Below are 22,503 nucleotides of genomic sequence, written 5' to 3' on the forward strand. Positions count from 1 at the left end.
ACTTGTGACCATTGTACTGGTCCAAAGGTGCTTCCATACCAGCACAGTTTGTTACAACAGTTAGCAAATGATATCAATGAAACTATTACATATACAAGATTTATATGAGATTTCCAAGGTCCATCAATTGAGGCCCTAAGAAATAAATGAGCTATGATATGAGAGAAGCCCTTTACAGTGCATTAAGCCCTTTCTTGCAGAGAGCACCGTGAGTGAGGAGCAACTTCGCTTTGCAGAGTTACAGATCTCAGCTTAGTCCCACAAAGCCCTTCAGGCACAGGCACAATCCCACTATCTGTTAATGGGATATGGGCCGCCTTAAGCCTCTTTGGCTCTTGGAAATCCCTTTCTCAGCACGACTTAGGCAGCACACAGGCACCCCCCCTAGTGTGGGCTTGCCCTACAACACTCACGCACACCTCGACCCATGTTCGCACAGACCCAGCATAGTCTCACAGCTCTGCTTAGACCACCAGGGACCCACCCACCCCCACAAAGGCACCTTCCTGTGCTTTGCATGGATCCCCAGCTCAATTTAATAATGTTGCTTGCCAGGATGAGTCCTAAAGCATCAACAAAAGGGAGCAGAGGGTCCACAGGATCCTGGCAGGGGGGTCACAGACTGCTGAAGACATGAGTGCCGCAGCATCCTGGGCATTACTGCCCTTATCCATCACCTCTCCCCACCAGTGCCAGCTGAGCTGAGCCCCTGATGCAAAGCTGCCTTGCAGAGAGTGGGGAGAAGTGTGCTTGGGGGGTTAACTGAGGACAGTTCAGCTTTCTGCTTCAGCTCTGTGGGTTAAAAATCGGGTGCTCCTGTGGCTGATGGGGCTGGATGTGCTGGCGTCTGGGAGGCAGTGGTGGATGCTTCCCCATCAACTTTGCCCATTCAAGAATCCAGATGTGTGGCCATTGCCACGGGATCTGCAACCTCAGCCGTCTCCAGCAGTATCATCCTCATCCTGCTGTCTCTCAGCACAGGAGCCCATCAGCCTTTTCTGGGTGCTTCTGTCCTCCCTCTTGACATCTCTGTCCCACATCCATCTCTCCCTTAGGATCAGGTCGGAGTGAGTCTTACCCTGCTCCCAGCCCCGTCCACAAAGCAAACATTCAAATGTTTCAACAACTCTATTGAACCTCAAGCTGGCCATGCAAGATGCAGAGTGTATTATGAGAAAACTTTAGTCAAAATGAGCTTTTCCCTTCAACTTATGCACAATTTACAATTGTGGAAGGTACAATTCCATGTGATTCATGCAGATTTTACCCCTTTTTGTTATTCACATCAGCACGTCTCTGAGTATCCTGCATGCCAAATAACATTGCTTTCCCTCTCTTCTTCCATCAGCACAACTGGAGCCCTGGCTTTGCAGCCAAAGGAAAGTCTTGTAAAACAAGGCTTCTCATAAATGTCAGCCAGTTACTGCCATGGCAGTAAATTGTCTTACGAAAATTTCCTCCAGTAAAAAATGTTATGCAAAATATGGTTTATCCTAAGGTGTATTACTTGGTGAGTGAGATTTTTCACTGTTAAACAGCTTTCAGCTCAGCTGTAAAGCTACGCCAGAGGCTCACAGAAGGGCTTTGCAATGGTTTCTCCTGCTTGGAACAAGAGTTGTGTGGATCATGTTCATGCAGGCACAAGGAACTGCAAGCTTCCTTCACTGGGCTCCCCCGGCAGATAAAATTCTGAGTGCCTGAGCTGTGCTTTGACATCTCCCTCATCCTCTTACTGCCACATATCCACTGCATCTCCAAGATGGGGAATGTGCACTTATATTCCAGCTTTAATATGACTTTACCCAAGGCAAGAGATAAAGCAATGAGTTTGTTGTGGTGATGGCAGGGATGGGAACACAGTCCAGCTTTTGTGTGTTATGCTCCATTTGCTATAACAAAGTTGAAATATGAATAAAAGAAGGTAAAAGGGGGAAGAGGGAACATTTTCTGAGATGTCTGACTTTGTGTTTTAATGTTTCAGCAAAGTACTTGCTTTCTGTGCGGAGCTTCTTTAGCTCTCCATGCTTTTCCAGCCCAGAGTTTCATAACCCCTTAGTGCTTTCACTGCTAAAAGAAATCCCAAATGCAAACAGCTGGGAACATGAATAAATATCTGAATAAAGCAATGCTCTGAAATGCAGCACATGGTGGTTGACTAATTGAAAGGCATTTCATGAACATCCCTTGAAGCTCAGCAGGTCCACAGGTTGGAAGCATTTCCTTCCCCCAGCCATGAGGCTTTTCATTTCTCTTAGAAATGCACAGTGCTCTCCAAGAGAAAAGAAAAGAAGGTAGAGACAGGCTTCCTATTCGATATAAGCTAAAATATGATGGTCCTGCCCTCCCTTCTTTCTGCTTTATTATTCCGCCAGGTGTCTGAAGCCCACATTATGTGCTTTTTCGCATCGTCGGATCAATACAAACTCTGCTAGTTTGTCAGAGCAAGAAACAGGAACATTTCAAAGCACAGCGAGAAGACCCTGATTTAGCACAGTCTTGGTAAAAGATGCTGCCTCTGACACTGCAAATTGGCTGCTCTGCACTGTCTGCTGCACTGCCGTGCATGGGGCTGTTGCTGGCTCCTGGGAAACGAGTCAGGGAATGCTTTCTGCTTCCCTGTGCAATCAGAGAAAGGAAATCAACACCAAAGCCCTACGGATGGGAGCAGGAGGTCAACAAGATGAGCTGAAGAGTGCCAGAGTTTGGATGGAGGGAGACCACATGTTCTCCTTTCCCAAGGCTCATACCCAGAGAAGGATGGGGACAACTAAGCAAAGAGGAACTTGAACTAAGAGGCACAAAGGCATAGCTTTCCCTTCACCTTGAAAAAGCAAAATCCCAGCACAGGGACAAGAAACAATGGTTAAGAAGACTTCCTGTCAGAAGAGGAGGACACTTGATGTGGCAGGGAAACAGGGGAGTTCAGTCCTAATCAAGTCCTGGTTTTCACAGTGAGCTCAGTGAGATTTCCTGTACCAACACAGTCCTCCACTTTCCTTCTGAAAGGCAAGATCCCTCTTCCCTACCTCCAGAAATTAAAAAGCCAAGTTCAGCCTAACAGTTAAGATGCCCTTGATGCTCAAAACAGAGAGAACACTCAGACATTTCAAGTGAGGTGAGAGTTCCTAGTTGAGTTCCATGGTTATTCCTGCTGCTCTCTCAGCTGCAGCGCTGCCAGGATGCTGTATCCACACCAATCCCTCCTATTTCCAAGGCTTCTCAAGACATGTGAAGAGGTGGAACTGTGTTACACACTCCTGAGTGCTAACAGTTCATCCATATGGCAGTGAGCTGCACGCGCTGGGTGTGAATATGGGCCACGAGCATCTCATGGGCCAGACTTAACACAAGCTCAGATGGAAATTATGCACCAAAATGCAGAACACATTTTTTTCCCCCCAAACATCTCAGTAAGTCACATTTTTTTCTGAAAATCTGCCACTTCTTTTAGTGCCTGCACATGCAGCATGACCCCCCAAGTGCTTGAAGAACTGAGCATGAATGCTTTTAAAAAGCTCTGTCATTTATATACATGAGTGTGTAAAGACTAGGGATAATATATAATCAATACTCAAACACAAATACTGCTTGTAAGGCACGTGAAGACCAGGAGCAATGTGTTTGTGTGGCTGAGGAGCTGGATTAGTCTGCAGGAGGGCTGATCATACACAGGGCATGCATTCTTTCTCTGCTCCTTGGCTTCTGCACCTTGAGGATGGAAAAACTGATCCTGACCTTTGCAAAATGTTTTGAGGTCCATCAGAGACAGCAAGTCCTGCCATATACATTCGTTTACTCTAATACAGAGATGCTACAGAGAGGAAATCTGTCTTGTGGTTACTCATGGGATCTTCTGAATCGCAGCTGTTTTTCTCAAGGAAAGGACATTTTAGTTACCTTTATCACAAGACTTTAAATCTCCTTTGGAGGTTCCTACCCAAATATTTACACAATGGGTTTCCTAGGGAAGGCAGGCTGGCGGTTGTTTTGCTTTGTGCCATGAACTGCTCTGATGACTGCCCTCCTCTCTATTCATCTTCACTGTAACTCAAACATTGTCTCGGAGAATCCTATAAACTGTCTGTGACACAGCCCCAAAACCCTCACCACACTCAGCTAATCCCTGTACAGCCGTCACTTTGTCACTAAATTATCACAACTGCCCACAGAACTGCTCCATCCAACACAAACAGCCAAGGAGATGGGAGAAAATGGCTCCAAAGAGAACCTTTCCCTTTCAAAACGAAAAGTCCCTCCTGGTGAAAGTACCGTCACACTAAATAACTCAAAGGCACCAAATGCAAATGCTATTTACAATGTCAGTTCTATAAATATCCATGGCACGTTTCTTTAGCCGGTGACTGCAGGAATAAAGAAGAATACAGCGTGTTCTTCCTTGAATCACATCAGAAATTATAATTGGAGGCAGAATCTTTCCTAAACGCTCACTGCCTGTATGGGAGGCAATTACTGTGCTGAATCCACAAAAATCTGTGTCACTCTGTCCACTGTTTGGACAGAGCTGCTGAAAGGCGATAGGGAGAGATGACAGCCCACTGATTGCAGTAAACTCTTAGAATAAACACCCTGCTCCCACTTGACCACTTCTTACCACCTTCTCATCCTGGCAACTCCTAAGCTTGTCGAGAGAGGGAGGGGGGAAAAGCAGCGTGTTTTTGATGTCTGCACAGCTTTGTGCATGTGGCAGCACTTCACTTTGCTGAACTGGGGCCAGTCTGGCAAGCAGCTGCCTGTCGCACTGACCAGCACTGGCTCTTCATGTGCCTGCATCCATCTGCCATCTCCTGTCCTACACCCATGCTTCAAGACCCTGGAGGAATGGACTATCTTTCTTTTTATGTCATGTGTTTGCAGACCATCCTCCCTGTTGCTGGTCTGCATCTGGATCTAATAAATGTTACTGATGGTGGCTGGGATGAGGATGGCTGTGAGACAGTTCTTGGAATGTCTGAGCTGAGCCTCGGGGTTGACCCTGGATGGGGACCTGGGAGAGGGGACATGGCCACAGATGACTTTGCCCTCGGTGAGGAGCAGCGCTGGCTGAGCTCTGCCCTTGGGACTCGCTTGTTTTTGCAGTCAGAGTGTCACAGAATCATTAAGGTTGGAAAGACTTCCAAGAACACCAAGCCCAGCCTTCAACCAAACACCACCATGCCCACTAAACCATATTGTGAAGTGACTCACTTACTTGTTTTTCAAACACTTCCAGGGCTTCCCTGGAAAGCCTGTTCCAATGCTTAAATCTGGTCCTTTAGGTGTGACTCAATGGGAAAAATATGTAATGAAGAGGAGGAGGATAATTGTTGGTACAAATCTGGTTCATCTGTCCGAGCCATGGCGCTTGCCCACTGCCCTGCACTGGTGAGCAGTGGTCATGCTATCCTCTGAGCATGGTCTGGAGCACTGCTCATGCCATCCTCTGGTCCAAGTCCAAAGCCCTCACACGCACTCACTTCCCCTGCTCTTCCTTTTCACTAAAATGGGCAATATCTGAGGCACCTGTGCCTCACTGGCTCAAAGCTCTGAGGATGGGAGACAGTCAGGTGAAACTATTGTTTCACTGTCTCAATACAGTCCTCATTTCCACTATTTATTTCCACGAGTCTTTCCTAGATAAATAGTTTGTGTTGTTATTATTTTTTTCAAGAGGGAGAAAAAAGATTTTATTTTGACCCAAGATTCCTGTCTTGTAAGCAGAGGTCTGTGTAGCCTGTCCTGTCTGTCAAGGTCAACAACACAGTACCAAACATGAGCTGAGCTTTCTGAAATAACCAGTATAGAATCACAGAATCCCAGAATGATTTGTGTTGGAAGGGACCTTAAAGACCATCTAGTTCCACCCCCTGTGCCACAGGCAGGGATGCCACCCACTAGATCAGGTTGCTCGGAGCCCTATCCAGCCTGGACTCAAACACTTCCAGGGATCAGGTATGAAGAAGTAGGAACCCATTAGACAATGCTTTTTCATTCAAATTTGTTCATGCTATTATTTCTTATGGGAAAGGCTATTTGGTGCTCTGGAGCAGGACAGGTTAGCTGTAAGCCAGTTGTTTTTTCCCTGGGAAGGGTATCCCAGCTGTATTCTCAGGCATTTGCCACCTTCTAGCAGTACTTTGGTAAGAGAACTATGACGTCATGTATTCAAATAAACAGGAACAACCTTTTAAGTATTCCATTTCAAGGGAACTTTGTGGCAGATGTAGGTTTGAAGCTGAGAAGAAAGGCCCAAGAGATACGCTGTAGATACGGACGATGGTGATACGAAGGGAAGTAGCCAATGGCTGATGCCTAACAAGACTTCACCTTCTAAAGCAGTGTGGGTTTCCCTGTTACGGAAGTGCTTTGAGGCTCTGTGAAACACATGCATAGTCCAGAGCTGGATTGACTGGCCAGAAAACAGAAGCTGACAATGATGAAGCACCTCCCACAGGTTTGATAGGACCAGAGAAATATATTGTGTGTGAGGCCTTTGGCTTTCCCCGCGCACCTCTTTACCCCACTCCTTGAAAAATTAATGTCCTTTCCAATGGATTAGTGAACAGAGGCAAAATTTTCAAAACCACTGTTAAAGATACAGCTCTTAAAACCCTCTCCCATCCAGCAGGAAGAGAGTGATGCTTGATGTTACCCATCACATGGGGGATCTGCACAGGGACGTGTTTAAGAGGGCTTGTATCAAGTAATGCAACCATTTCTGCAAAAACTCGTTTGTCAGGAGAGAGGAGAACAGCTTCAGGAATTAGAAAGCAAGAGTCCTGCTTGAGAAAGGAGGTGGGACAGTGTCAGCCACAGTGTCACCCTGTCGGAAGCACCACTCGGACGGCGCGACCCAGCCATTGTGTGGATGCTGACAGGGAGCGATGGGACAAAAATTAAGGCCAGCTACAGGCTGAGTGACCTGGTGACTTCCCTGTTTTGTCTTAGGAGCTGACAAAAGAATTCCTGGCCTGCCCAGGGGCTCCTCACTTCCTCCACACAGAGCTTTCCAGCCTTGCTCGGGCTGTGGCATCACCCAGGGACATCTGCACAGGTTATTTTTCATTCTTCCCCTAAACAGTGCTCAGCAAAAATGCTCTGATTCAGCAAAGCCCACAGCTGTGTCCATAAATCCCCTTTATTTCAGTGTGACATAAGCAAGTGTTTAAGTGGCTTATTGTATCAGGGCTGAAATGAAAAACTGTCTCCTACGGTCCTTAAGTCCATTTACAACATCAAGCAATAACTCTAGGCGAACTTTAAAGTCAGGAATGCCGCATCTAAACCTCAAAACACCTGGTGCTTGAGCTGTGTAGTTAGAATGAAATCTAATTCCAACACTGCATTTTAAACCGAGCAGGGCATTACCCGCAGATGCCTAAATGACTGCTTTGAGCACGGCCGGCCTCCGAGGCCTGATTTCAGTTATATCCTGAGATAAGAAAGTCCTTTCCTGGACAGACCTGCTTCCTCACTAGAATGGAGCCTGTGCTGGTTTAGGTCACGTATTGTTTTCTTCCTTGAAAATAATACAGATCTAAATCTTTTCAAATACAAAGGGAAGAAATTCTTGCACCCTCCCTGCCTTCTGATGTTGAGGCAGGAGGAGAAGGCATTCCCAATGAACACTTTTTACTATGTTTGAGTCCTTTGCTCTTGTAATTCTTTCCCTTCCCTTTCTTGGCAAGGAAATAAACCATTTGCCAGTTTAAAAATATACCAGCTTCCAAGAATTATCCCCATTATTTACAAGGCAGGAGTGGAGAGTGTAGGAGCTTTGATATGGTTGGTCAGATCATCCTCTGAGCTCTGGAGCTGAGGCTGACCACAGGGAGGTTACACAGTCTTCAGTATTACTTATTATTTTTAGTCTGAAGGATTCACTGGTCACAGATGTCTTAAACCTTACTGATTTGAAACCCCTTCTGCACACAGCAGAAGTGTGTTTTGATAAACCTTGACTCAGCTGGTTAGTTGTGCAGGTGGTTCAACATGGGCACCTGCTTTGGGCCAGCATTTTTAGGTCAAAAACACGCCAGAACAGTTAAAACTTTGCTTCAGACCGAGATTCTTTAACTGTCTCCTCCACTTTCACTTGGGAACCCCTTGTTGCTCCTACAGGCCTTCTGCACGTGCAGCAAGCTGGCTGCACCCAGTGATGGGGAAGGGAATAAACAATAAATAAATAATTGTGCAAATGAGGCAGCCCAGATACTCCTCCTCCCGCCAGCCTGGGGCTCTTCCCTGCTGGCAGCATTGTCAGGTGGCTGAGTTTTGAATGAGTCAGGGGATGGGGCTTCCATGCTCTCCTGACACACTTTCCTGCACAGCCTCATAGACCCGATAGATCAGCTCCTGCCTGGAGCCAACAGCAAGTCCTGGTCAGAGAGGAAGAGCTGCAGTCCTGCTTGGAGTTTCATTGCTTCTTACAGGGCAGATGATGAGCTGTTCACATTATGGGCATCTTTAGGTCTGGTGAAACCACTTGATCCATATGAAAATGTTACAGCCAAAGGATTGCATCCTATGGGAAGTGGAAGGGGAATGGTAAGGGCAGCCCACAGCTTCATCCCACCTTACAGACTTTGGGACTATTCATCCAGACTATGCTCTTCCTCTGAATGTCAAATTAATGCCCAAAGACTGAAAAACTGCCACTATCACAAGAAAAAAACATTGCAGAAAATAGTCCCCCTCATACCTATGTTATTAAGACAACAGGTAGACAATCTTCCTTGCTGCCAACTTCCCAGTTAACACTCAAAATAACTTGCCCAGTACATAAACTCCTCCTGATCTAACTCAGACAAACTCTGTGAGCATCTTTATTTAGTGAGCTTTTCTTTTTTATTTCCCCCAGGGTGAACTTATTTTCTGGATAATAATCCCTTTAAGGCAAGTTTTGCAGTTTCATCCCATGTTTGCACATTGCATACAAGATCTGTGATCCATCATTTAGGTTGCCAGTCCCTAATGCAGCCCAAAGAAATAAATATCAACAGCCAAGGTAAAATTGGAGGCCCAGAGGGAAAGAGGATAAAGGATCTCTGGTGTCTTTGCACAAGGATGAGTAGAGTGGTCCTGGGACAGGTGCTTCATCAACTTTTGAGCATAGCTGTGCTTCAAGAAAACCAAGATATGCCTTGGAAGGGTCTTGCTTCCCCTGGAAGAGCTCTGTATTCATCCTGTTTGCCACGCACAAAGGACACAGCACAATCTAAGGGAAAAGGATCTAAATTATCTACAAGGGAAATCCTTTACCAATGACAAACTTAGAAGCCTTTTATGAGTCACATCAACTTCTTTGCAGGGGCTCCTGGTCACCTTCTGGTTCATTCCCTACTACATTCTGCAGCAAGCACGATGAGTCATCATAGGATAATGACCGTGTGGCAATAAAGTACATAGCAATAGATTATCATTATTATTATTATTCTTATTCCCAAAGATGTTAGCATGTCTGTTAATCTCTCCTACACCTGACTTTTTAAGTTCCTTGTAAACTCACATAAAATTTTAGATTTTTGTACAGTTTCACGCTTAGAACGTGGCATACTTGCAGCAAAATGTCCCAGATATCACTCGTTTGTGCATGCAGGCAGGGTGTAATTATATGAGAGCATTCAAGTCTTCTGGGAACACATTTGCAGGAGGTTTCGTTTAGTTATAGAAGAAAACAGGACAATTTATTTGCTGTTGAAACCAATGTGATTTGCTGGAGAAAAAAAAAATCAATGTGAGTTCATAGGAAGATGACCAAAGTGACCCAAGGCAGGGGAAGTGATAGCATGTGTGAAATATTTTTAAAGGACAAATTAAGATTTATGGCTTGAAGTGTCCTTTCAGTGGTCATTGAGTGTTTTGTACCTACTGTATCATTAAGCATTGGGAGGTGTGAGTGGTGGTGGCCCTGATCAATGGAGCCAAGTCACTGGGCAGTGCATCACTCAGGTACTGTAACAGAGAGAGTCAATAGAGAGCACTGAGCAGTGTTATATATAACACATAATAGAAAACACACTTACAAAAGTCATTCCAGATGTCGGGGGGGGGGGGGGGGGAAGCAAAATGTTAATCTGTGCACAGAGCTGTTGGGTTTGTTTTGGTTTTTTCCTTCTTGTTTTGAATAACACTCCAAGAACTGATATGCTTCCAGTGGGGAAATGTGTCACCGGGTTGTTTCCAGCCACTGCTAATCAGCAGGTTTGACACACATTTGATGTCGAGAGCCAGGGCTGTGGCTGTGCCCAGGCTGGGCGGCCGCCAGCGGTTCTGCCTGAGCGGCAGCAGCTGACTGGGTCAGTGCAGGGTGGGCATCATCCCCCAGCTGGGTTTCACAGGCAGGACGGGGTGAGATGCAGAGCACATTTGGATGACAAGCAGCTGACTCATCCTCAGAGATGCAGAGGTTTTCAGAAACCAGTCCTGCTTGCAGAAGTCTGGTTTGATCCTCCATGCTCCCACTTTGTTCCCGAGTGCATCCAGTGCTGAGTGGGGCAGAGCTGGGGCTGCAAGACAGGGACATGTCCCAGGGCCTGCACACCCTGCATGAGGGGCAGGAACAGGTCCAACCTGCCTTCTCTGGTCCTGAAAGGTCCTGATGCTGAACACTAGTGTGTCTGGTGAGGACCAGAGCTCAGACTAGCCCCACTCTGGGCTCAAGAAGGGAAAACAACTTTCAGGACACAGCCTATGCTTTTACACCCCCATTCATTGCCTGACTGATGCCAGGATCTTGTATCACCTGTATACCTGCACTGAGAATTCTTTGGCTGTTGGTGCAGCAAGACCAGGTCATCTCTGCATCCAGACATCTCACGACATACTAAATATGGACAGTCTGTAACCTCTGCATAGGAGAGACCTGGAACAAACACCTCAATACAAACCCGTTTTTTACTATATGCCTCTGCTTTTTAAGAGCCAGGGAAGGATGTTCCCTTCTGGAACTAAACTCAGCAGCTCTTTAGTACTATGAAGAATCAATGCAGAAGAGTTAAGGATGGGAAGAGAAGAGGGAACAGCCTGATGCAATGTCTGCAAACTCAGCGGCTGGATCGGAAACCCCCGAGCCCCAAGCTCCCAGGATTCAATGGACTCAGTACCCATTTTGTAGCAGCCTTCTGCCATGGGCACAATCAGCTGTGCCTGTGAGAGGGGACTGAGAAAGTGAGGACACAGCCCAGCATCGCTGGATTTGCAGGTTTCCCTCAGAATTGCTATCAACACTCCCAGAACATTTCAGAAGGCACATTCCATGGTGTAACACAAAGGCAAAGTAGAATCGGTGCTTCCCTGCAGTTCTCCCTGGTCTCGGTGAGGAACAAGTCTCTTTCCCCAGTTCCCACCACCTCCTGCAGCACAAGCCCAGGTGCCACCTTCAATGACTGCATAACCACCCCAGCTGGGATGCAAAGCATCCCAGGGAGCCCAGACCACTTCAGACAGACCTTTTTTTCTTTTGGATTTTGCAGTTCAGAATTGCAGAAGATGGTGGTAGTCACCACCCAAATTTATTTTCCAGCACGTTTCCACTCTGGGGGAGGATGTGTGTGTGTGCACAAAGGAAGCACTGTGTTTGATTACACATCCCCTAAATCATCCCTGTCCCCTTGCATGCCCCATTTCACCAGGAAATGAGTGTGTGAGCACACACGTGGCAGCCACGTGTTGGGATGATGGGTGTCTTCACAAAACCCTGGGTGGGGGTAGCCAGGAGAGATACTCCCCATGCACAGCAAGGACAAAACCATGTTTAAATGTGGAAAGAACTCTATCCACACTCCCCTCTCCAGGACAGGTGCCACATTTCAGCATCAGATTCTGTGCTGCCTTTCCAAGCTGCTCACTTGATGCAGCAGCTTTCCATCCCCTGCTTGTCCTGCGTAAACCCAGGGTCAGCCTGTGGCTGCTTCACTATCTGCAAAGCACTTCCCTGTGTGAAATAATTCAGCTGGGAAGGACAGGATGCCAGCAGCGCTTACAGCGTGTGTGGTACAGCTGCAGCCACGTTCAGTCCCACACGGCTGGGAAACCCAAACAAGGGTGGGTTTATTTTGATTGGGAGATCTGGGGACTTCTAAGAAGAAAAATAAATAAATAATCTAAACACTAGAGCCTGAGCCTAGTGGGTTGGCAAGCTCAACAGCCATTGTCAAAATGTTAGGCGCTACGTGTAGAAGTGTACATAAAAAGGATTTCTCTAGCCAAAATAGGAATATCAACTTCTTTTTGGTTTGCAGCTTTCTAGGAGATTTTCATTGGACCTTTTTACAGTGAATTTAAGTAAAAAAAAGTCAATTTACCTACCTTTTTTTCTGTCTCAATGATTTTTCCCAAAGATTACTACACTAAATCCCACCTCATCCCACCAGTGCAGGCAGAGGGTGAAAAGAGCATTTAGCTACCCACTAGTGATCTTTTCTTGAGGGTGAGGAAGCAGCAGCTGTTCCACACAACGTGAAAATGTCACAGAGAAGCTCAGGACAACAGCAGAAGTATTGTCTATCCATTAGGAAAGGAGCAAAGTGGGTTGTAAGCAAGAACATTGTTGGTGGCACTGGAAATCAGATGGTCCCAGCTCCTCTGGCCTCCTCTGCACTTTAAGGCTGGGCAAGGGCTGAAGCCCTACCTCACCCCACAGAGACGCACCCAGGGTATCTGGCACCAGGCTTGCGGCCTCAGAGGAGTGTCACACAGCCATGATGCAGAGATGCACTGGGAAGGGGAGGTACATCAGGGTCTTCTACTTTTTTTGGCAGGCAGCCTACTAGAGTGAAACACAGGCAAGGAGTAAACCTTCAGGCTGACATTGACTCATGAGTAGGTGGAGAGCAAAGGTGACTTGGAGCAGAGGATACAGGATCAAAACTTGTATGCTTCTGATTCATCAACATGAAAGTGCTCACAGAAGCTCAGAACTGATCAAATATCTGTCTGGGATCCCTTCTCAGTGTCAGATCAGAGAGAAAAACAATCAAAGTCATTTTTGGTCCTTAACAAGGTTCATCCCCAGAAAAGAAGATGGGGCTCTAACTCATTGTGCAGCCCCACAAAATTGTGGCTTTCTAGGCACGTGGCACATGCTGAGATTTACAGAAGGGCTAGGGATTAAGTTCCTGTGAGTCTGGAAGCAGAAAAAATATCAGTGGATGTTTTTAGTTGCAGTAGTCCCTGAGGCCATGCTGGGCAATGCATTGCTGGCTTAGGGAACCTGAGAGAGTCTGGGACAACCTGGGATTTGGAGCTGGTGGAGGCTTGTAAGCAATTCCATCAGAGCTTAACCTTCTCAGACCTTGCTGCCTGCTGGGCTGCCATGCTCTGCTTGCACTGGGCTGCAGGGCAATTCTCTCCTCCAGCTGCTGGAAGGAGCAAGCCAGCAAGGATTACTGGACATTGGCATTGCTGAGTGACCTTGGAAGCCAGTTGTGCACGTCATCCTGCGAGGAAGCATGGGGACCCTGGGGAGCCACTGTTACCTGCTCTTACAACTGATCCCATAGCACTGCGTCCTCCCAGCTTTCCAAGAGACGGGACATTTGTGGGACGGCTCCCACCTAGATGGAGATTTTGGGTGCAGCTCAGAGAACAAGGAACCCTGATTTCCTCAAACCCAGAGTGTTTTGAGTAAAAGACACCATGTTTCTTGAGAGCTGAGCATAAGCATGGTGCTGTGCATGACAGCAGCCTTTGCTTGTCCCAGCGATCCAGCTCACAAGAAGTGGGTCATACAGTGCCTTTGCACATCTTCAGGGGACACCACTAAGCCCTGACCCCAAATTTGGTTAATGCTGGATCAACAGACTCCTTAATACCTTCTCCGTGTATCATCCCTCTTGCAGTGCATGACCCTTCCTTCACAGTCCTAACAGATTGCAGTTTGAGACTTAAGTGACTCCCCAGCCCCTTTCCGATCCTCCCTAATACAGTGTTTCCTCACTCAGCCATACATGCAATTTTACTTTGCCTTTGCTGTCTGTTAAGCTGTATTCAAAACTGATCAAGCCTTCTGCTACTATTCACACCATAACAGTAGCAACAAAGGGGTTATGTACCACTGTAATTACCTGGGATGTGTGGGACTAGACTCCAGGACGTGGGAAGTCTTCCCCAGTCTTTTGTCCCTCTTAACAACAACCAGTGCACTAGCTGAAGCTCTTGATCTGGCTAAAGAGTTTGACAGGATCTCTCTCTGCATCAAGTGATGCTGCATTGCTCTATGGCCCTGAGCAACCCAATGCTGTGACCACAGGTATCATCAAATATCAAGGTGCATTTTTAATGCAATAACCAGTTCAGACATGCAACAACAGGACCACCAGAAATAATCTGCCAGGAGACATGAGTAGCTTGCCCAAAAGGGTTGTGAGTGGCTCACTGGTGCATCTATGCCCAAATAACAGCAGAGATCCCATATTTTTAGCCTGTTGTTTAAAACGAAAATTCACCTAAGAACAAAATGTTTATTTGAGACCTGCATAAATCCATGTGCTATGCCCCACTGGTGCACTTCTCCCTTCTGTGGGAACTGATCACACAGTGTGATGGATGAGCAACACCAACTCCTTCAACCTTTTTGGTCCTCTGAGGGATACAGCTGATGTTAGCAGCAGCACAAGGTGGTACTGAGCTGAAGACCCTTCAAAATATTCCCTCTTTTACCAAGAAGTAAAAAATCTTTACCTCCTCATGGCTTCTGCCACAGCCCCCTTGCTCAGCAGCACAGCTGGGCTGCAGAAACCACCGCACAAGCAGCTCGCCCTCCTGCAGAATGTTGCACATACCTGCCTGGCACCGATGCTTAAAACCACCTTCCAAATATTAATGCTTGGAAGAGAACAGACTACCTGTAACCTGTGCCGGGGAGGTCGAGCCAAGCAGCTCTGAGCCTCTAAGCCGAGCTGGTGCACCATCGCCTGGGCAGGGTCAGCATCGCGGTCCAAGTGAGCGTGCAGGCAGGAGCCCTCCTGCAGGCCCTCTGCCATCACCCAAAGGAGAAGGGGATCAGCCTGATGGGTTTAGCTCCACCGGGATTTCTCTGGTGCCTGGCAGGCGGTTCTGGGCAGGGAAGGCGGCACAGACGCCCACGCCGGTAACAGTCCCTTCCACGCATGGGTGGGGGATCAGACCCTGGGGACCAATCTAGACGGAACCGGGTCCGAGACACCCCGATATCCAGCTGGCGCTGGGCAGAGCCAGGATTCAACCTCTCCCGATACCCGAGGCACGGGGAAAGCCCGGTTCAGCCGAGCCCATGAAGTGCAGCGCGCCGGCACAGGCACCACACCCCCTTCGCCGGCGGAAAGGGCGAGCGGTGCCGGGGTTTTTGTTCAGGACAAGGTTTTAAAATCCCAAACCACACCGACAAGCTGGGAGTTCAGCTTTCCCTGCGACCTGACTTGCCTGGGAGAGATTCGCTAGATCGCTCCGGATCTGTGTGTGCTGTGTTGCTAAACCGCTGCCAGGGCTATTATTAGAAACAATTGTCTCTCCTGGAAATTATATAGAGAGGTTTGAAACAACTTTTCTCCTGCCCTCCCCAGCAGCCAGCGGGTAACAATGCGGCCAAGAGCCGTCCTTGCGCGGAGCCTGTCTGCAGATGCACTCCCATACAGGCACAGTTTGGAAGCAGAGCTATACATTTGTCTTTTCTAGCCCTGAATCTGGAGCAACTTTTCTATTCCCGACTCAGGAAAAGGTGCACAGGGGAAAGGAAAAACAAGCCGGGGGCTTTCCCCTTAGCGAAGCCCCCGGCTCTGCATTAAACTTGCTGCAGCCATTTGGGAAGGGAAGGAGCAGTCCATCTTGGCAGTCAGTGGGGACAGGCAGCCAGATTGCTTGGGAAGGGGGGAAGGAATCACAGCACCGGCTTCTCTCCCCCCACACACACCGTCTCCTTCCCCCAGCCGCCGCGCTCGGCTCCTTTACTCGCCCACCCAATTCAAGGGTTTGGGGTTGGGTTTTTCATTTTTGGAAAGGACAGGGAAAGCAGCTGCTGCCCACATTTCTCTCCGTTTGAGGTAAATGGAGGGAGGGGGCGTGGAGCAGCCCGCACACTGCGGCTGGGCTTTCCCCGGGGGCCGGGGCTGGAAGGGGAGCCCCGGCCCGCCTCGCCGCCCCTCCGCAGACAAAGACCCCGTTACCTTCTCCCGCTGCCTCGGCGGCCCCGGCGGCCCCTCAGCTCCGAGCCCGGGGCGAGCGCATCCCCGCCGCACCGCGTCTCCAGGCCGCGGCTCTACCGCCCCGCATCCATCGCCCGCCTCTCCGCCGCGGGGTGCGCGGGATGCGCGGCCCTTCCCTCCGCTCGCCGCCGCTCCCTGCCGCTCCTAGGGCAGTCCCATCCTCCCTGCCGGGATGCCGGAACCCTCCTTTCCCCCTTCTTCTTCCCTTTCCCCGCCTGCCGGCCCCTGGCGACCGGCTCCTGCGCGGCCGCTGCCGCGCTACGAGGCTGCGAGGCTGGAGCCGGGGAGGGAGGAGGAGGAGGAGGAGGAGGAGGAGGGGGAGGAAGGAGGAGGAAGGAGGGAGGAGGGCAGCGAGCAGCAGTTGGCGCTGGGTCATGTGAAACAGATGAACCCGGCTCGGGCCTGCCAACATCTGGGCTTCCCTTCGCCTCTGGGAGGAGGATGAAGGGATGAAGGGATGGAAGGACGCAGGGAGGAAGGGTGCGGGGTGGCGGTATTCACCCCCGCTGCCCACGCGTGCACACCTTGAGATGATAACGGAGAGGGGCAAGAGCAGCGGGGATGGTCCGAGAGGAGCCCCGGCTGGAGGAAGAGACGGGCAGCGCGGACCCCGGGCACCCATGGGGCTGGAGACAGAGCAGCTCCTGCTCGGCTGAAGCCCTGGGGAATAGGGCAGCATCCCATCTGGTGATTTTCCCCCCTGCTCCTACGTACTGTCTGGGCATAAAGGGGCCAGTGGGCTGCAGAGTCCTTCTGGATACAATAACCAAATGCTAGAACACGAGCACAGTTCCCTCTCCTGTTTCTAAGGGCCCAGCTGTAAATCCAGAGTTGTGTATGCAGCCCCAGGCAGGCTCACCAGTCCATCTCGCTCCACCCAATGGGATGGCTTTGATTAAGGGGATAAATATTGAGGCAGTTCTGACCTCTGGCTGCTGAGGGTTAAGACCAAGTAGCTGAGGTGGCCCAGCTCTGCTCTGGAGGCGATCCCAAGGTCAGGACACAGGGGCAAGAAGCAGCAAAAGTATCCATCCCTGCTGCAGGAAATGCAGGTGACCATGGCTCCATTGCAAGGGTAAAGTTTGTGATTTTATGGGTTCATCTAATCCACATGTAGATCCAGCCACTGAAGTGACCTTGAGGGGCAAACCACCAGAACACAAACTGCAAAACTTCCTGGAATTTTAAACCTACTAATAGAGAAAGGTACAACTTCAAGTTGCCTCCCAAATGCTGTTCTGCTCTTTCCTTCATCAGAGGTCACAGTGTGTCTCAAGCAGGTCCTATCTGCAGTGCTGAAGAAGAGCATGAAATCCCAGCAGTGGTTCAGTCCTGACCCGGATTAGAACTAGCAAGGAAAAATCACCCTCCCACATGGATTTTCACTAAAATAGGAGGTGAGGCTGCTTCAAAGGTGCACTCACCATACGGGTGCCTGCTTGTGCTTGTTGCTCTCTTGGAGTATGCCAAAGCCATGGACTCTGCCTTTGGGGTAGGATGATCCTTTAACTAGCAATGCCTCAAGGCAGTTTCCCCGCCCATTGCTCTACGGCACACGTTGCCCCTCCAGGCATCTCTCCTGGCAGGATCTGCCTCCAAACCCAGAGCAGACCCAGAATGTGGTGCAGCTTTATCAATCTGGTGAAAAAAGAGCTCTCCTGGGAGGTTGAATAAGCAGCAGCAGAGATTGGAAGACCCTAACTGGAAAATAATTTGCTTCATGCATAGCAGCAAATATTGTAAAGCAAAGTTCACTCTGCCCAGAATTTTAATGTTCAGCTTTCAGGGCAGGTGTAGGGAGTTTCATCACACTTAGCTTGAAATTACCAACTCCCTACAACAGTCCAGTCTCTTCCTTTGCCACAAAACAGGCAAGGGTTTTGGAATAGTTTGGAGACAGCAAGCGAGCATCTTTACTCATGCCGCCTGTTACAGTGGGGTGTGCCCAAAGAGCAGTTGGACCCTCACACCTGTGAAACCTAAAGCTGTGTCTTCCTCACATCTTTTGTAAGGAGATGACCTCTCCTACCCATCCAAGGCCCCATGAACAACACTTACCCAAAAGGAAGTGCTTAACATTTCCTGCAATGGTGGGAGACATTCCTGCTACATTTCCTTTATCCTCTAATCCGTGAAGCAACATTTGTAATAAAAATACGTTGCTGGTCTGAGTGAAGTTGATATCCTCTAGGTATCTGATGGAGTTAACAAAGATCTTAGAAATGGGAACTGTTACTTATAATGTGGAAAGACAGTGGAGTATTGTCTTTGCCAAGAGCTGATTATGATTACTCAATCAGAAAGGGTGATTTTTCCCCAGAACTGGACAAGGATTTTGCCCCAGCTCTTCTCATTTATTCATTGCACTCGTCTTTCCTAGAGAAACTGGCCAGATCTGGGTTTCTTCCCTGACAAAAAGTCATTCATCTCATGCACATTCCTCTCTAAATTTCCCAGTTATACCTCAGCAGCAGCAGCAGCAGCAGCAGCAGCAACAGCAGCAAAATCCCTTTTCTTCAAGGAAATTCCATAATCTCACGAGGTCTCTGGAGCTGGCACTACTGAAATAATACACCCTGGTAACAAACACCCAGTCTGGAGGCGGCAAAGCTGCTGTCATTGCAATGATTAGAATCTGGGAATGGCCATGCTTCTTCCAAGCTGGTTCTATCATGGCAAGTCCCAAAAACAGAACAGCAACCCATGTATTTAACTTTGACACGCACAAAATCCAGCTTCCAGCAACCAGATGCCTCTGTGCCAAAATAAAAAACATGCTGATTCCTTTGTCTTGGTTCTTGTTAACAAAGCTAGGAGGAAGCACCATGGCCTTGTGCTGGAGAATTACTGTTGACAATTCATTCCCACTCTCGTTAGCAAAGATTAAAGAACCAAAGTACTTTAGAGGGAACGTGGTGATAGGACTGTGGGTGCCATCAGAATGTGTGAGCTGTTACATGAACATTTCTAGTAGTTTCAGAAAAGCTTAATGAATACCGTCTACCCCCAGAACTGCATTAATTAGCACTAACGGGCTGGAGGAGAGTCATGTCATGAAGTAATATTCACACTTACTCCATGATTTGCATCCGTAAGAGGTGCAGTGCTTTACAGAAGTTGATGTTATTTCCCCCATATGGTACATCTGAAACCCATGGAAGGTGAGGAAAATGCTTTCAAAGAACATTCAGGATTTCCTGAAGGTATCTAACTGCCTGCCTCCCTATGGAAGGTGTTCGGTAGCCTAACTCTCATTGATTGCACAACTCTTAACTCATAATATCTGAGTGGCAGTAAAAGATTAAAAAGCCTCAAAACTTAAAAAGCAACATGGGCCTAAGTAACTTGGGAGCTGAATTCCATTTCCAGAGATGACATAAGCTGTTAGGCACACAAATTTCACTGTAAATCAATGCAGCTGATTTATTGTAGCCACGACAAAGGTCAGCCAGACCTAGAAAATGAAATGTCAGGTTAGCCTATGGGTTAATTCATGTGGTCCCTCTGAAATTCATGGTATAAAAGGGTCTTACTGCTCACGAGCTCTGATGCAGAGCTGGAGAAGAAGTGATGGTGTCACCTTTTTTCAAATGAAACAATCTGTATCCTGCACACACTGAATATGCCTCAATATTGGGAGGTAGAAAAGGGACTGACGTAACCTGGTTGGACACCCAAGCCACCAGGCTGCCCTCACCCCTTTCCATGGACCAGGGCCAGCAAAAGAGAGATGCAGGGTTACGTGTACCACCACAAAGCCTGTCCCCATCACTCCATTTTCCCCCATAACAGGTTTTGATGAGTTATGACCTTGAGACAATTCATGTTGAGGACTTTGGAGACCAGGTGGAAACCACAGGGATCGCATTCAAAAAAGTAAAATGCAATTACTCAGGAGCAGAACCTGACTCATAACTGGGTCTGGACCTGTAAACCATGGGAGATAGGGCACGTGCAACACCAACTGTCATGGCACAGCGCACTTCTGACTGGGAAGATCTCCAGGTTTACTGGGTGAACCACGAGATGTTTCTAGTTAAGCCTTTCACAGAAACACTTCCCTTCTGAGATGAACTGTGGGTGTTATTCCCATGTCATGCTTTCATTAATTTCCAGGACAATCTCTTAAGTAATTGGGGCACAAAAGGCGGGGGGAAAGGGAGAAGCAGGACTTTAGCTTTGGACAAAATAAGCCTCCAGACTGTCTTATTAATTTTCAGACAGACTCTACTTAAAGGATCTCAGAGAGCTGAAGAGGGAAGGAAGCAGACCTTGACGTTCCCAAAGAGCTGGTGCAATAAATCGTCCCTTCATTAGGCAAGGAAAGTGCATGCTGGCAGGATTATTATGCAGGGAAGCAAAGCTCGGTCCTCACAAGGCAGCTGAAACGGATGGTGGGGACAAGCCAACTCCAGCTGGTTGGTGCTATGACCCTGGGCTGGCAAATCCTGCCTGCTGCTTCCAGCTCCAGTCTGGGGCTGGTGTGGAAAGCGACAGGAGTCATGTGTAAGTCGCTTGTGTCCCATTTAGCTCCGGGTAATCCCGGCATCCAAGAGGCCAAACAAAGCAAACAGCTCAAGTGTGCATAAGGGACCAAAGAAGAGCCAGGTGTGCCACCAGCCCTCCTGGGGTCACCCACGAGCTGGAGAAAGGGGCCATTCTTGCAGTTCCTTCCTCTTTGCACCCACCTGGGTCTGGGACTGAGGGGAAGAAAGAAGGAAGTCTTCCCAATGGAACATGCTGTGAGCCATGCCTGTCCTTGCAGGAGGAATAGGAGGGATGAGAGATTCCCCTCTTTGATGGCGGTCAGGTCAAATCCCTTCTCCCATGGGCTAGAGGGAACACGTGGGACTCTGCTTCCCTTTTCTTCAGAGCTGAGCAAAGCTCTGCCTCAGAAACATCTTCCTATTCCCAGAATATTGCCTTTTTCACCTGAAATGGCCTGAAAGCAAACTAACGCAGGAAGGAGCAGACATGGCAGGGGCCCCCTCCATCCATAGAAAGGGATAGGTGTTGGTGGGAGATGGAGAGGCCTTTCCCCAGGGGAGGGCCAGAGGCTCCAGAAGATGCTCATGGTGCTGGCAAAGGGCACTGTTTGCCTGGGGGAGACACGGAGAGATCCTCTCAGACCACCAGCATGGCCACAGTGCAGGCAGAAGTAAAATTCAACTAGTAAGAGAAAACCTCTTTCATCCAGAGGCAAGTGAACAACCTCATCCATGCAGAGGAACTGCTGAGCAAATGCCAAGTGAGTGAATGGCAAGAACTTGAGAACAAGGCTGGAAAAAAGCAAAATTATTCTCCCCCTACATCTTCCTCAGATGCTGCAGCTGACTGGTGCTGGTGAAAGTCAGCCAGAAGCCTTCTTTGATGCCAAAAGGCAGCACAGGTAATTGTGAAGGACATCAAATGAATCAGCTGAGAGAGCCAAGCCCAAAAACGTGCCTCCTGTTAGGCAAAATCTACATGTCCTTCTTGCACTGAGTTACATAATGAAGTACTTTGTTTTGCACAGAGGAATAAACCAAACTCATTCTCATTTGTTTGGCTTTTCGTACTGAAATAGCCTTTGTACTTTGCAATATTTCAGATTTGAAGAATATTTTTGTAGTTTTACACTGCCTTCTACTGAGGATTGCAAAACTTACACCAGTTGGAAAAGCTTTCTATTTCACATTTTGCAGAAAATCCTGAGAACATTTCAAAATGGCATTGAATTAGTTGTTAAAAGTTTTTTTTAAATGAATGTAGCAAAAATAAAAAGCCACTTAGACAATGTTTCAATACATAATTGCAACCTTGAAAAAAGGGCTTGAGAGATACTAAAGTGACACAGTAAAATGACAACTTTAGCAATTGAAATAAAAAGTACTGTAAGCTTGCTTTCCAATTTCTGTTACTTTTTGGTTATACTTTCTTATTTCTTAAAATGTTTTTCTCTACTCCACTGCTTGCCCAACAAAAAAAATCAGGGAAAGCTCCTGTAGGTGTTAGTAGAGGGTAGCCTAATTTCAGATGCAGGTGTGGTTTTTCAGGTAACACTTTCTTCTTACTGAAAGTTTTTCACTCTCTCTCTCAGGGAAGATCATTACCTAAGTTGAACAGATGGGAAAATGGAGTCATAGAGAGATCAATTTACCTGGGTAAGATCCTGTACCAAATTGGGCACAGAGAGAGAGAGAGAGAGACATAGGAATAAATCACAGGCCTTGTGACACCAAACCCTTTGTGCTGGCTTGAGACCCCTCTTCTTCCCCCAGCTAATGAATCGGTGATTAACAAAGGCTGCTCCATTTCTGACAGTTTAATCGGTGATTTCTACTTT

At 48.0% G+C, this 22,503-nt stretch overlaps 1 protein-coding gene across 9 annotated transcripts in view; it reads right to left on the reverse strand.

Moving 5' to 3' along the window:
- Positions 1-22,503, reverse strand: part of FRMD4A (FERM domain containing 4A) — a 359,132-nt gene that overhangs the window by 128,478 nt on the left and 208,151 nt on the right. Inside the window, exon 1 of one of the 9 annotated variants that reach the window (XM_042053288.1) lies at positions 16,140-16,233. The exons of the other annotated variants lie outside the window; for them this stretch is intronic. The gene's annotated coding sequence lies outside the window, so the exon portion shown is untranslated. Of the gene's footprint in view, positions 1-16,139; positions 16,234-22,503 lie in introns of those variants that run through there. 9 annotated transcript variants of the gene reach the window in all.

Source organism: Corvus kubaryi, unplaced genomic scaffold (genome assembly GCF_017639235.1).
Source record: "Corvus kubaryi isolate FWS band 111438036 unplaced genomic scaffold, C.kubaryi_AGA036_p1.0 135, whole genome shotgun sequence".
NCBI lineage: Eukaryota > Metazoa > Chordata > Aves > Passeriformes > Corvidae > Corvus > Corvus kubaryi.